Genomic DNA, 12,393 nt, shown 5'->3' with positions numbered 1-12,393 from the left:
GGGGGAAATTATTATATTTAATTTCCTTTTGTTTCCCCACTCTCGGACAGACGAAGACGAAGACGAGTCTCTTAACACTAGGTTTCTTCTGCCTAATCTTCTTTGAGGGAAATTTCTCTTCTTTTTGGGCAGTAACTTTGTTAATATTATTTATTAATAAAGATATTTTATTGGCATTTTTATATAATTGATTATAATAGCATATACAAGCCAACATAGTGTAGCTGAGACTTACATATATAAATAAACGATAGTCGTGGATTCATATTCTTCTTCGAAGGTTTATATTATACGCAATAATAAAATAAAGTATATTTTTAATTTTATAAGCAAATTTAGGTTAAGGCCTAGGCGTAGTGAAACAAACACGATGGTTCTGATTTCGATTCGTTAATTTTTATTAACATAAAATAATTCTCGAATCCGGGCGGAAAGTGGAGTATCTTGACACTAGATTCTGTTTGCGTACCCTACTTTGTAGGAAAAAGTATGGCTGGTTTTCTTTTTTAAATTGGTTAAGGTTAAGGCCTACTTCTATAGAAAACTTTCGTTTAAAGTGGCGAATTGGATACAGTTATTGATATTTTGTTGACACATTTTCCTATTTTAGTTGCCTATTTTAGGAGGAAGATCGTAGATATCTTATACGTGCCTTGTTATATTGTAAGATGAAAGGAATTCCATAAATAAAAATAGTATGACAATTTAGTGTATTACGATATTAAAATAAGTATAACATCCGCTGTTTCTTTTAACTACACCATTTTAATAATTTTAAATATTATTCCACACTTAGGGAAAAACATTTTTTTTAATATTTGATTTCCTCGAGTAAGTATCGAACCCTTAACCAGTTGCGTTTAGAAGCACATTTTCTACCTCTGCGTAACTGATAATCCCATCAAAAACATTTTCATGTAAAATATTGCCAAAACTATGGTTCCTAACTATGGACCCAAGTTCTAACTCTACTCGCCACCAACTCGATGTCCAAGCACCAACTTTATAAACTCTACACCTTAGACAAAACTTAGTCTACACCAAACCACACAATTCACTGTTACGTTACTACAGGAACTTTCAGAATAGAATAAAAAAATAATTCTATACTAATATTACCAAGCTAAAGAATTTGTTTGGTTGAACGCACTAATCTCAGGAACTACTAATTCGCATAGAAAAAATATTTTTCGTCGCGTTCAACAGACCATATATCAAAAAGCGAGAGCTACAGGCTACGACAACTCAAATCATCTATAAAATAAAAAAATGTATATTAAATAAATGAAAATCGAACCCGCTATCAATGTATATAGTCTCAACTATTACTGAATACGTCGACGTTCATACATTTTCACAAAAAAATAAACATTTTGTTTGTTAGGTCGCTTTTCCAGAGACGCCCTCATAAATATAATGAAATGTGTGAGAATTCGCCGACTGTTTTCGATAATGTCTTATAACATAAACGTTTCGACAAATAGATTTCGTTCATTTTACTTAGTAGCTTACTCATATAATTATTTTAACGATTTGTCTGGATATTATATTTACTACATTATTAAGATTTCTGGAACGGTGCGTGTTTAGTGGCGGAACTCTACGCTGCGCTTTGCCTAGTTACCTCGCCGAAGAAATATTAAATATTTCATTACCTCAAGTGGGATCGAACCCATAACCTGTCGCGTTTACAATCGCACGCTTTTGCTCTGCCTACCCCTCTATAAGTGGCATATAGCAAGAAGCTAAAAAAAAATATTTTTTAAAGAGCTTCATGTCTTTTCTTTAAACATAGCTGTGTGGGAAGGAAATTAGTGTCAAAACATTCCGTTGTTTGTTTTTCAATTAAAATCGAGGTACTACGTATAGGCAATGTACAGAAATTAGATCGACAAAAGAGAGAGAGAGAGAGAAAGCAGACTTATTAGACCTGTCATAGAACTTTAAATTATGTATGTAAACAAAATTATCCCAATCTTAATACTTATCTTATATTATAAAGTAAAGTAGCTGAACTCAACTGTATATAATATACAAGTATTAAAAAAATACATTTTGGAATGAAAAAGAACAAATGACATTTCTTTATGTTCTCGTATTTTTATTTAGGGCGACATACAATTTGAATAATACGTTATTAGCCTCCGAATTGGGTAATATTGGAGCTTCGCGCTTTTGGAAGCATAGTACAAGTGAGTTCAATTCCCCTTACTCTAGGTTCCCTCTAATAGAGGGAACCTAGTAGAACCTAGTGTCCTGTGGGATGTTGGTATTATGGGTATTTGTTGACCAGAAGTGGGGAAATAAGCCCAAAAATGTAACCTGAATGGTGATAGAATTCTTTTTAGCTTCACATTGTATCCGGTATATAGTAGGATAAGGTTTTTATAAACTTCTAGTTAATAATTAAGGATTGTATAAAAATTAAACGGCTAACTTTAATTGCTCGGAAGTCTCAAATTCTGCTAAGAGTGGAGAGAGCAGAGTGTTTTAACACTGGCTACAAGTACAACTAATTTAACAGAGTAACCTCTGTTATGGTGACAAAAAAAAGAAGACAACTCTTGGCAACACACCTATGCCATTTAGTATATTCTAGGTATATTGACTTTGACTTGACCTTGACTTTTTATCCACCTTAGCTCCATAGAACTGGAAGTCGTTGAAAGAAAGGGCTTTTTCTACATATTAAGCTGAAAGTAGGTCGTAAATGTTTCCATTGTCGCTTCATCTATACATATTTATGTATGTATGCACCTTGTATGCATGAACCATGAGTATGTGTGAACCTTTTAAAGTTACATTCAATATTAGGAAAGCGGAGAAAATGGCGGAACTTAACGCCGATATAGGTATATAATAATATGACATCTGATAACATATATCAAATGAACATAATGAATATTCGCTTTGTATATTTATGTCATTTGTTTAACCTACGACCTATTTCGCGACAAAGTCAGAGAGAAAGAAAGAGTGGCGAAACTAAGGATATTTTTCAGCTTCACGCTTTATCCCGCAAATAGGCAGAAGAAGCCTAATTTTAAGACTTCATTTTCCATTTTGGACCAAATTCTGGAAGCATTGCCTTCGTACTAAAGGGAGGAAATTAAAATCAATCATCAAAAACGTATAAAAGCGCAACAATACACTGAGTAATATTTCCCAGTCCGCCTGACGGCCGCAAGTCGAGGTTCGAGTCCCGCAGGGGATTCCCTTACCGCCATCGGTATCCTCACAAGCAGCCCCATAATGCTAGCAAATTTTTCAGGGTCCGAGTACCCTCTCCCCTACCCACCTGGTATCACTGTAAAAGCCATTAGGGCTAACAGCATTAACCTCAAGTTAAAAAAAAGAGGAATATTTTCAATTAATGTCACATACGAAAGAGATGATGATGATGATTATTAATGTAACATGGGAAGCGAAGCGCTAAATCACGTTGACCCTTTTAAAATTAGTAATAAAAATGAGATCCACCCAGAGGACTTACAAGGGAGGGTTATGTTATGAAAACTCTAAATTTCAAAAATTTCCATAATATATAAAGATTATAAACTTTGAAACTTAAAAATCTATTTTTTGCTATTTCATAATTTTTATACCTAATTAATATTATTAAATAGCAATGCCTCGGAAGTTCGTTGAAATGTTAAGAAACTGAACTGTCTTAATGGGAACGCTTCTTAACACTAGGTTACCAGGTTCCCACAGGATACAGCGCGAAGCTAAAACAGTTCAATATTATTTATCTAATTCGAGTGTATCATGACATACAAATATACATATGTCACAAAAGGTAAATACACTATATTGACTATTGATTATACCGTCGTATTTCAGTACCGATGAGGTTTAGTGTAATTAACTTGTCGATACGGATTAATCTCGATGGCCGGCTTAAGAGATTTACCTTATGTTATAGGAATTATTACGTTATATAAAAATTGAATAATTTCTAAATAGTTGATAAGAAATGTAACTACTTTTATTAGAGCCTATTTTATTTTTATTTAAACGTGTTTTCGTCATTGACTTACTTAGCCTAATATAAAATTAATAAGTAACGTGAAAGGTTAATAAAAGTATGAAATTATATAAAAAAATATATTTAAATTAAATTTTAAAGAAAATAGAATTTTAATTTACAACTAAAAATATATCTAAAACAACTGACTTCAATGTTAGAATAACAGTAAAGCCTTAGTAGTCTAAGCCTAACTTAACCGACTATTTAATAGTTCAATGTATATCCATGAATGAAATAAGAGAGATATTTAAGTAATTTTTAAATGAAAACGGCATCTCAAGATCTATTTCAGACTTGAGATCATAAATACGGGCCTTAGTCTCCATTACCCTTCTTAACCTACTTACATACCAAAATTTTATATAACAGTTCGAGAAATTATCTTTTCAAACACTACAAGTTCTCATCAAAAGCGTTTCTACCAAGATATGAACCAAGTTGTAAAATTTTCCTAAGAAGTTCAGCCTATCGCCGACAGATGGCGCTGGTTGTTAGCTAGTACCTAAGCTCATTCCTCGGTTTTAATGGGAAAGAAATTTTCCATTTCCTCGTACACGATCCAATAAATAAATTGTAAACGAGTTATTTAAGTGTATAGCTCTGTGGATTCAATTGTCATTTTAGTAGTTAATTTATTGCTTATTTTTAAGTAAATTAAATTGAAGGATTTTTCTTTTTTTTTAGGTAGATTTATGTAATGGTTTTGAATTTATTTATTGATAAAAAAAAGGAAAATAGCATAAGAAGAAATCGAGTCTGAACAAATATGATAGTTGTTGGTTCAAATCCCAAATTAGCGAGTATGAGTTTTCTCTGTCTGGCCTGGTACTCAAATAGGCGTAAAAATTCGTCACATAAAAACGAAACTTCTCGAATTTATTTACGTAGAAGTATAGCTAGATGAAACTTAATGTTTATATAATAGAAAATATAATAAAAGAAAATTATATAATTTAATATTAAAACTATAACCATGGCGCTTTCGACAGACACTTATGTTCCCCATTCCGCCGAATTCTCGAGGCATAGCGTGTGAAGTGGCGGAACACAACGCCGTGCTTTAGCATGCTTTTAACAAAGTGAATAAATTAAAATAGTTTTTTTTTTCCTTTAAGTGGGAATCAGAGCCAGTACTGAGCTCAAAAATAATCTTTTACGAATGTAAATCTGTGGTAAATAACTATAGATTATTGGATTTTATAAAAATAAAAAAACAACTCACGTAAGTCCACATAATATCATATGAATAAATATGTCGTAAGCTTTATTCCAATAGCTTATATATAGTTTAGTATTCGATTAAAATGTAAAATACCTAGCTTTTATATAATATATAACGTTCATGTCTAGAATGTATGAAAATTCTTATTATTACCTACTAACATTTCGCTCGCAGCTTTGCCAGCGTGGTTTTTGATGTGAAATTTAATTGTTCTGACGAGTTCCACTATTGAGGTCCTGGCTCCATCATCAGACCAGCTCGATAAAACCATATCATTGTATTGTCACCTATACGCCAGAATTCATGGTAATACAATTATAACAAAATGAAAAAATTGAGTTTCTTTAATTTTACACACACTATTGAAATTGGTACGGAACCCTCAGTAAGCCGTTTTGACTCGCACTTGGCCGATTTTTTTAATTCAGTTCTTAATTTTTACATAATATACAAGTTCAGGTTGGCAATTACAAAGACCTCAAATAGTAAAATCTGAATTATTTTTCAATTGTTATCCCGCTATGAAATAATTAATAAGCGATGCGTGAGTAGTAATGATGTGCGTGAAAATAATTATGTAAATTTTGTTCAGGGAATAAAATTAACATAATTATTTCCGTATGCCGCATATAGCAGGATAGAGAGGACCTAGTGTCAAGCATATGTCGAGTAAAAGTTTTGCGGAGTGACAAGGCACTAAAAGATTTCGTATTGAATGGTAGAGAAATAATTAATAGTTCTCGAAGCCGCAACGACTGCGTTTACCCACCCTTGTGTGAATGTGCTCATGTGTTCCATCCCCACTAGGGGGAATAAATTATTATATATTAATACTAGCGACCCGCCCGCGGCTTCGCCTGCGTGAACTACTTTATTATTAATTTCTGTCTCCATGAGTACCTACGTCCTATAAGTGACGTCCATGCAAAATTTGAGACTCCTAGCATTTGTAGTAATGAAGTTTCATACAAACTTCCAACCCCAAAAACAACCCCTTAGAAATCGAATATTGCAAATTCCCGTCTTAGCGAGCACCTATAAGTAACTCCTATGCAAAATTTGAGATTCCTAGCACTTGTAGTTTCTGAGATTTCGTGATGAGTGAGTGACCTTTCGATTTTATATATATAGATTTACATTTCTTCGCTCCGGCATCATAGCAAAAACCCAACCACAACACACAATGCCTCGACAAATTCAGCGGAAAATGGAGAACAGAGTGTCTCAACGCTAGGTTCCCCCCCCTATATGAAGCTGACCTAGCACCCATTTAATGGGTCACAACAAGTACAATGTAAAACTAATATCATGTATTTGTGTTCGCAGCCGGCACGTTATTGCTATCGCTCTCGGTGCCTGCTCCGAATGACAAAGGAGACGACCCTCGAATGCTTAATTTGCTATCTGACGTTTCAGCTTCTGATGCTACCTTCCGTGACTTTTGTCATGTATTATATATTTTTCACGTGTATTTTATTGGTTGATTATCTTATGATAAAGAACATGTGGTGTTGAGTTACGCCACTTAATTGGAAAGTTGTCGGATTTCGGCGGAAAACAACAAAGGAGTACGACCATTGGGTTTTTTTCTGCTTACCTAGCTGAACGTAGGATAAAGTGAGAAGCTGAAAAAGAGATCTTTTAAAAAAGTAAAACGCGACGATTGTGGGTTTGTGCCCCACCCGAGGAAATAAATTATTAATTTTAATATTTTCATATCTTCACTCTAGCACCAAGGCAAAAGCCCGACGTTTAGTTACGCCATTCAACACGCAATCCAGAATTCGGCGGAAAATGAAGAACGGAGTGTCTTAACACTAGGCCTACCCTACTGCGGGATACAGCGGGAAGCTAATTTGATTTATTTAAGTTTGAACATTTTATAAAGCTGTATATAAAACTCGTTAAGTATATCATATACCTACATAATGCGAGGTTATATGAAATTATTGAAGTCATAAATAATACATGAACGACGTTTTGTAAACAAACTTTAATATACATTAAATTATTGGGTACATATCGCTTTTCCGAGAATAAAATTAATTTTAGTAATTTATAAAGTCCAGAGAGTCCAGTGGTGGCACAGGGTTTATGGGTTCGATTCCCGCTCGCAAATGAAAAGCTTAACATATTTATTCCTCGCTCTGGTAATCATTCAAAACGCAATGCCTCCAGAATTCCATAAAATGGGGAACGGAAGTGTCTTAATGGGAACGGAGTGTTTTAACACTAGGTTCCCCAGTTCTTTCTGTCTACATTGCTAAAGAACCATAACATTTATTTCAACTTAATTGCTATAGTTTATTTATAAAGCCTGAGTAAATTGACCGTATCATCTAAATTAAGTAAGACGACCCTTCTCGTCTTATCGTTGATTTATGTTGACAAATTTTAATAACATTCATCCCTTTTGTCCATTTTATAACCTTAAACTATGTCAGTTATCCAATTATTAATTTTGTAAATAGTTTATGTATGGGGGTTAAATATTATTTTAGGTAAACGTTTACCTAATGTTAAAGACCGTGACTGCAAAACAATGATTGAGGGTTCGATATCCACTTAGGATAATTCATTATTTTTCTTTCTTTCATAGGATAAATTACGGTGTTAAATTCTCACGCCACTTAACTTGTGCTTTTGTAGGACATATCTAAACTGTGTTGTAAACGTGACTGGTTATTGGTTCGATTCCCACTCGAGGTAATTAAATATTTAATATTTACATTTCTTCACTCTGGTGTCGAGGCAAAGCGCGGCGTTGAGTTTCGAGACCCAACAATGTCTTGAATATTGTGCAGTGCGTGAATCTACCTTTTTATACACGGAAAACAGCTTAAAACTAAAAATAAATAAAGAAAAACTTTCACGCTGTTTTTCTTGTACTTTAGTGTTTCCCTGTCAGATATCACCATGTCTCATCCATCAAAAAGTCATATAAAGGCATAGCAAGTATTTTAATTTTAGCGTCCATATACATAGATAATGGTTAAATTTTGAAGTTATTTGTTTGTTGGTTAACTTTAGCTTGAGAAATTTTGATCGCAAAGTCGTTAATTAAACAACACGTCCGTCACTTTGAACCCCAAACTATTAAATATTTACTTGACGTATGGGGTTCTTGGAATTATTAATAATTTGCCTCAGTTTCAGGCTTTATCCCGCATATAATGGAGAAAGTAGAGACTAATAGTAGATATTATATACATAGATATTCTGTGATGAGTGGCAGAACTCAACGCCGCCCATTTCTTGAAAGAGAGGAAAAATACACAAACAAAAAATAAAAATATACATAATACAAATTTCGAAAAAAGAACCTTAAAAGTGAAAATTTATAAGAATTGTTCATTTCATACAAAACGAGTGCATACGTCCGCAAACCTAAGTTTGTATACATTTACTTATCCTAGACTTACCATCCTGAAATTTATACGGAACCCTCGATGAGCGAATCCAACTCGCACTTGAACGATTTTTTAAATAAATTACGTTTAAATAAATAAATTTGTTACATAGTAAACACCTCATTGAAATCGTTTCCATTTGAAAGATCTAAGCGTACATCTTTGGGAAATAACTTTGGTCTTGTAGAAGCACTTACTTAGGTATATTAGTGCATGTTTGGAGACTGTTTTGGGGATGTTTTCTGTTAACTTTATTGATAGCAGCTTAGATAGAGGGAACCTGGGAACCTAGTGTTACGACCCTCCGTTCCCATTCTCCACTCTCCGCCGTATTCCGGAGGGGTGGCGTGTTGAGTAGTGGAACTGAATGCTGCGCTTCCCCTCGTTACCACAGCGAAGAAATAAAAACATTAAATATTTTATTTCCTCGAATGGGAATCGAACCAACGACCTGTCGCGTTTGCAGTGCGCTTGTGCCTCCGCGCTACGAGTGGCCTCAACTGGACTGGATATAAATAATTAATTTAATTTTTGTTGCTTTAATTACTTTAAAGAAACTTTTGGGAACAAACTAAAGCTCACCTTAGCCGAGTTAATGAATCACCAAAACCTCTGTAATTTAATTTTAAACTTCAACAGAAGTGTGTTAACTTTTACTTGGTGAGACTTCGATGGATTAGCTAATAAATGCTTTTAATTTTATAGAAGTAGTTAAAAATTTGTACTAATATATTTCCTGAATTGTTCATTACATGTTTTTTTCTTTTTTTTTTCAGCTTCCCGTTGTATCCTGAACACAGCAGAGTAGGCAAAAGGAACCTAGTGTTAAAACACCCCCCCCCCCCACTTTCTGCTGAACTCTGGGGGCATTTAGGCTTTACCTCGACGAGCGAAGATTATGGAAATATAAACGTAAATAAATATCTCACTTCCTCGACTGGGGATCGAATCCACAACCGTCGCGTTCAGTCACACCTTTGCCGCTGCGCCGTGTTCCCTCTGTCTAACCCGCTATGTGCGGGATACAGCGTGAAGCTAAAAAAAACATTTTTTTTCTGGTCTTGGATTGAGAACGAACAAACAAAGTTGAGAACTAAAACTCCTTCAGTATAAATGACTATATAAACCATATTTGACATGCACCGGATTCGAACCTACGTACTCAGCAATCAGTATTGACTATACATTATAATATAATTGTTAACTCGCCTACGAACTCGAGCATATCGAGCTTTACATACAAAGCTTCATGCGTGAAACGTTAGATCAAAGACAAATTACATATTTACATTTCCAATACAAACGTAAAGATTAAGTTGAAACGAACCAGGAAACAGGCAGAAATAAATATTACTTTACTAAGTAAAAGGATTCAAATGATTTTAAAATAATAAATTATTTCTTCGCTCTGGTGTCGAGGCAAAACGCGGCGTTGAGTTCCGTCATTCAACTTCAATACCTCCAGAAAGCCAAAAGAAGCAAAAAGAAAAAGAAATTCAGGGAACGGAAGCTTCTTCTTAATGGGAATGTAGTGCCTTAACATTACGTACCCAGGATCTCTCTGCCTACCTTCCTATATATATTTGATTTATTTTAATTTTCCCAATTTATTAAGAAAATAATAAAATAAAATGGAAACTGGGGGACGGAGTGTCTAGATACTAGGTTCCTTTTGTCTATCATTCTATAAGGAGAATACAGCGTGAAGCTGAAAAACTATCAACTAACACTATAAATTAAATAAATTAAATTATTTATAATACGTAAATCTTCTGAATTATCACAAAATCTTGTTATGGCAAGACAAACGTGACAAAGTTAAATTCGTGCTGTTTCAGTTTCCGGGCTCATTAATTAAGGATCTATTGGCTGGAAGTGACTGGCGCCAAATGATTAATTAAGATCCTTTAAGCGGATTTGTATAAGGGATGGGGGATAGTTCGCTTTCTACGATTTGTCTTTAATTTTGATTTATATATTATGAGACCGAAAATTCGGCTAAATTTGCTGTTTATATTATCGCCAAAATATACAAATTCTTTATTTGTTACTGTAAAAATAACTAGACAAGCGCAAGTCGTGCTCACGCACCGAGGGTTCCGTGTAAAACTTGGAGGTCCCAAGTTTTTTCTGAAATTCAAGGTTAGCTTAACCAGAGCCCTTTCAAATATTGAAGAGCCCCCCTTTAGGGCTATTACTTTTTAGGTTTTAATCACAAATGTATAGTTTTCCTAAAGTAATACTACCTATAGATGCTAGTCGCTTGATTTCCTTTATAGTGTCGAAATACGCGGTTTTTAAAATTAAATGTAGAAATACTTTTTTTTTCAAGAAATCAAGGGACGGTAGATCTGATCATAGATATTTGAATTTTTACTCGATATCTCCAAGCGTTCCTAAGATAAAAGCTCTTGACAAACAGACAGACAGACGGACGGATGCACAACAAAGTAATCTCATAAGGGTTCTATTTTTCCTTAAAAGGCACGGAACTCTAAAAAACAATAAATAAATCAGCTTCACGCTTTATCCAGGAGCAGGGCAGGCAGCATTTCCCATTTCACGCTGAATTCTGGAGCAATTGTGTGTTGAGTGGCGGAACTCAACTCCGCGCTTTGCCTCAACATAAAAAATAATAAATATTGCATTTCCTTAAAATAAACTATTTTCTCAAGTTAATATTTTGTAAATTTAAATTTATTTCGAAATTTGTATAAAATATATTAGTATTCTATGTAAACGAAACAGCTGAGAAACTAGTTTGGTATAAATTTCAATACATTAATCTGAAATTTTATAGAAAAAGTATTTTAAATATTTGAAAAGTGTTTCTCTTACAAATTCGTATACTTTTACTATTTTTAAATATTAAAAGTATACAACTTTGTGAGATATTTCAGTTTCAGTAATATGTATACTTTTATAATATATTATATTATAGCATATATAATGAGCTCTCTTACAATCTATGGTTGCAGGTTGTGGATATATTAGGTGGATAGAAGGACTAGTATATAAGGTAAAATACTTTTCTCTGTAACTTCTCTCTTCTCTCTCTTCAAATTTGTCAAATTTGTTAATAACTTTGACGTAGGTTTATTATTTTTATTTCATGATTTTTATCTGAACTTTATTACGAATGAGGCAGTTATGCATAGATACCAATAACGTAAACAAGATGCCATTTTTCATTCTCAAAAACCATACCCGAACAAGAAAGGGATATCTCTCGTTCTATTTTACATAATGACCTATTTTCTATAATAAACTTAAACAACTACTATATTACACCATCAAGCTTTTATATAGTAAATAAAACTGTGCTATCATTTAACGTAGTGAAGATAAAACACGCTGTATATGACACACGGGGTGTTTCTTAGATTCGTCCTTATTCTTAATATTTAGGGTTCCGTGCCCCAAGAGATTAAAACGGAAGCCTTTCGTTTCTACATCATTTTAGATTATTTTATATGGAATTCGTTTATTAATGATAATTTAAATAGAATTCTTACGTTCATAGTTTACGCGTCAAATAACAATGGAAACAGATGCGTTACACATGAAATTGTATCAAAATGGCAATTCGATATCAAAGCAATTTATATTTGCGAATACAGTTCACAATTTCATTACAATTCTTTTCTACATTACCGCTTGTTTGTTTGGATTTGTATGACGTATCTCCCAATAAATGACACAGCCGATATTATGCGGCGTAGAACGCTGTA

General features: G+C 33.6%; 1 protein-coding gene across 7 annotated transcripts in view; it reads right to left on the bottom strand.

The window, feature by feature from the left end:
- Cngl (Cyclic nucleotide-gated ion channel-like) overlaps positions 1 to 12,393 on the bottom strand; it is a 112,504-nt gene that overhangs the window by 82,232 nt on the left and 17,879 nt on the right. The gene's annotated exons all lie outside the window — the stretch shown is intronic.

Source organism: Heliconius melpomene, chromosome 2 (assembly GCF_056956725.1).
Source record: "Heliconius melpomene rosina isolate 202511_hmr_F chromosome 2, ASM5695672v1, whole genome shotgun sequence".
Classification (NCBI taxonomy): domain Eukaryota; kingdom Metazoa; phylum Arthropoda; class Insecta; order Lepidoptera; family Nymphalidae; genus Heliconius; species Heliconius melpomene.
The sequence above is the reverse complement of the archived record's forward strand: the minus strand, read 5'-3'. Positions and strand labels throughout refer to the sequence as shown.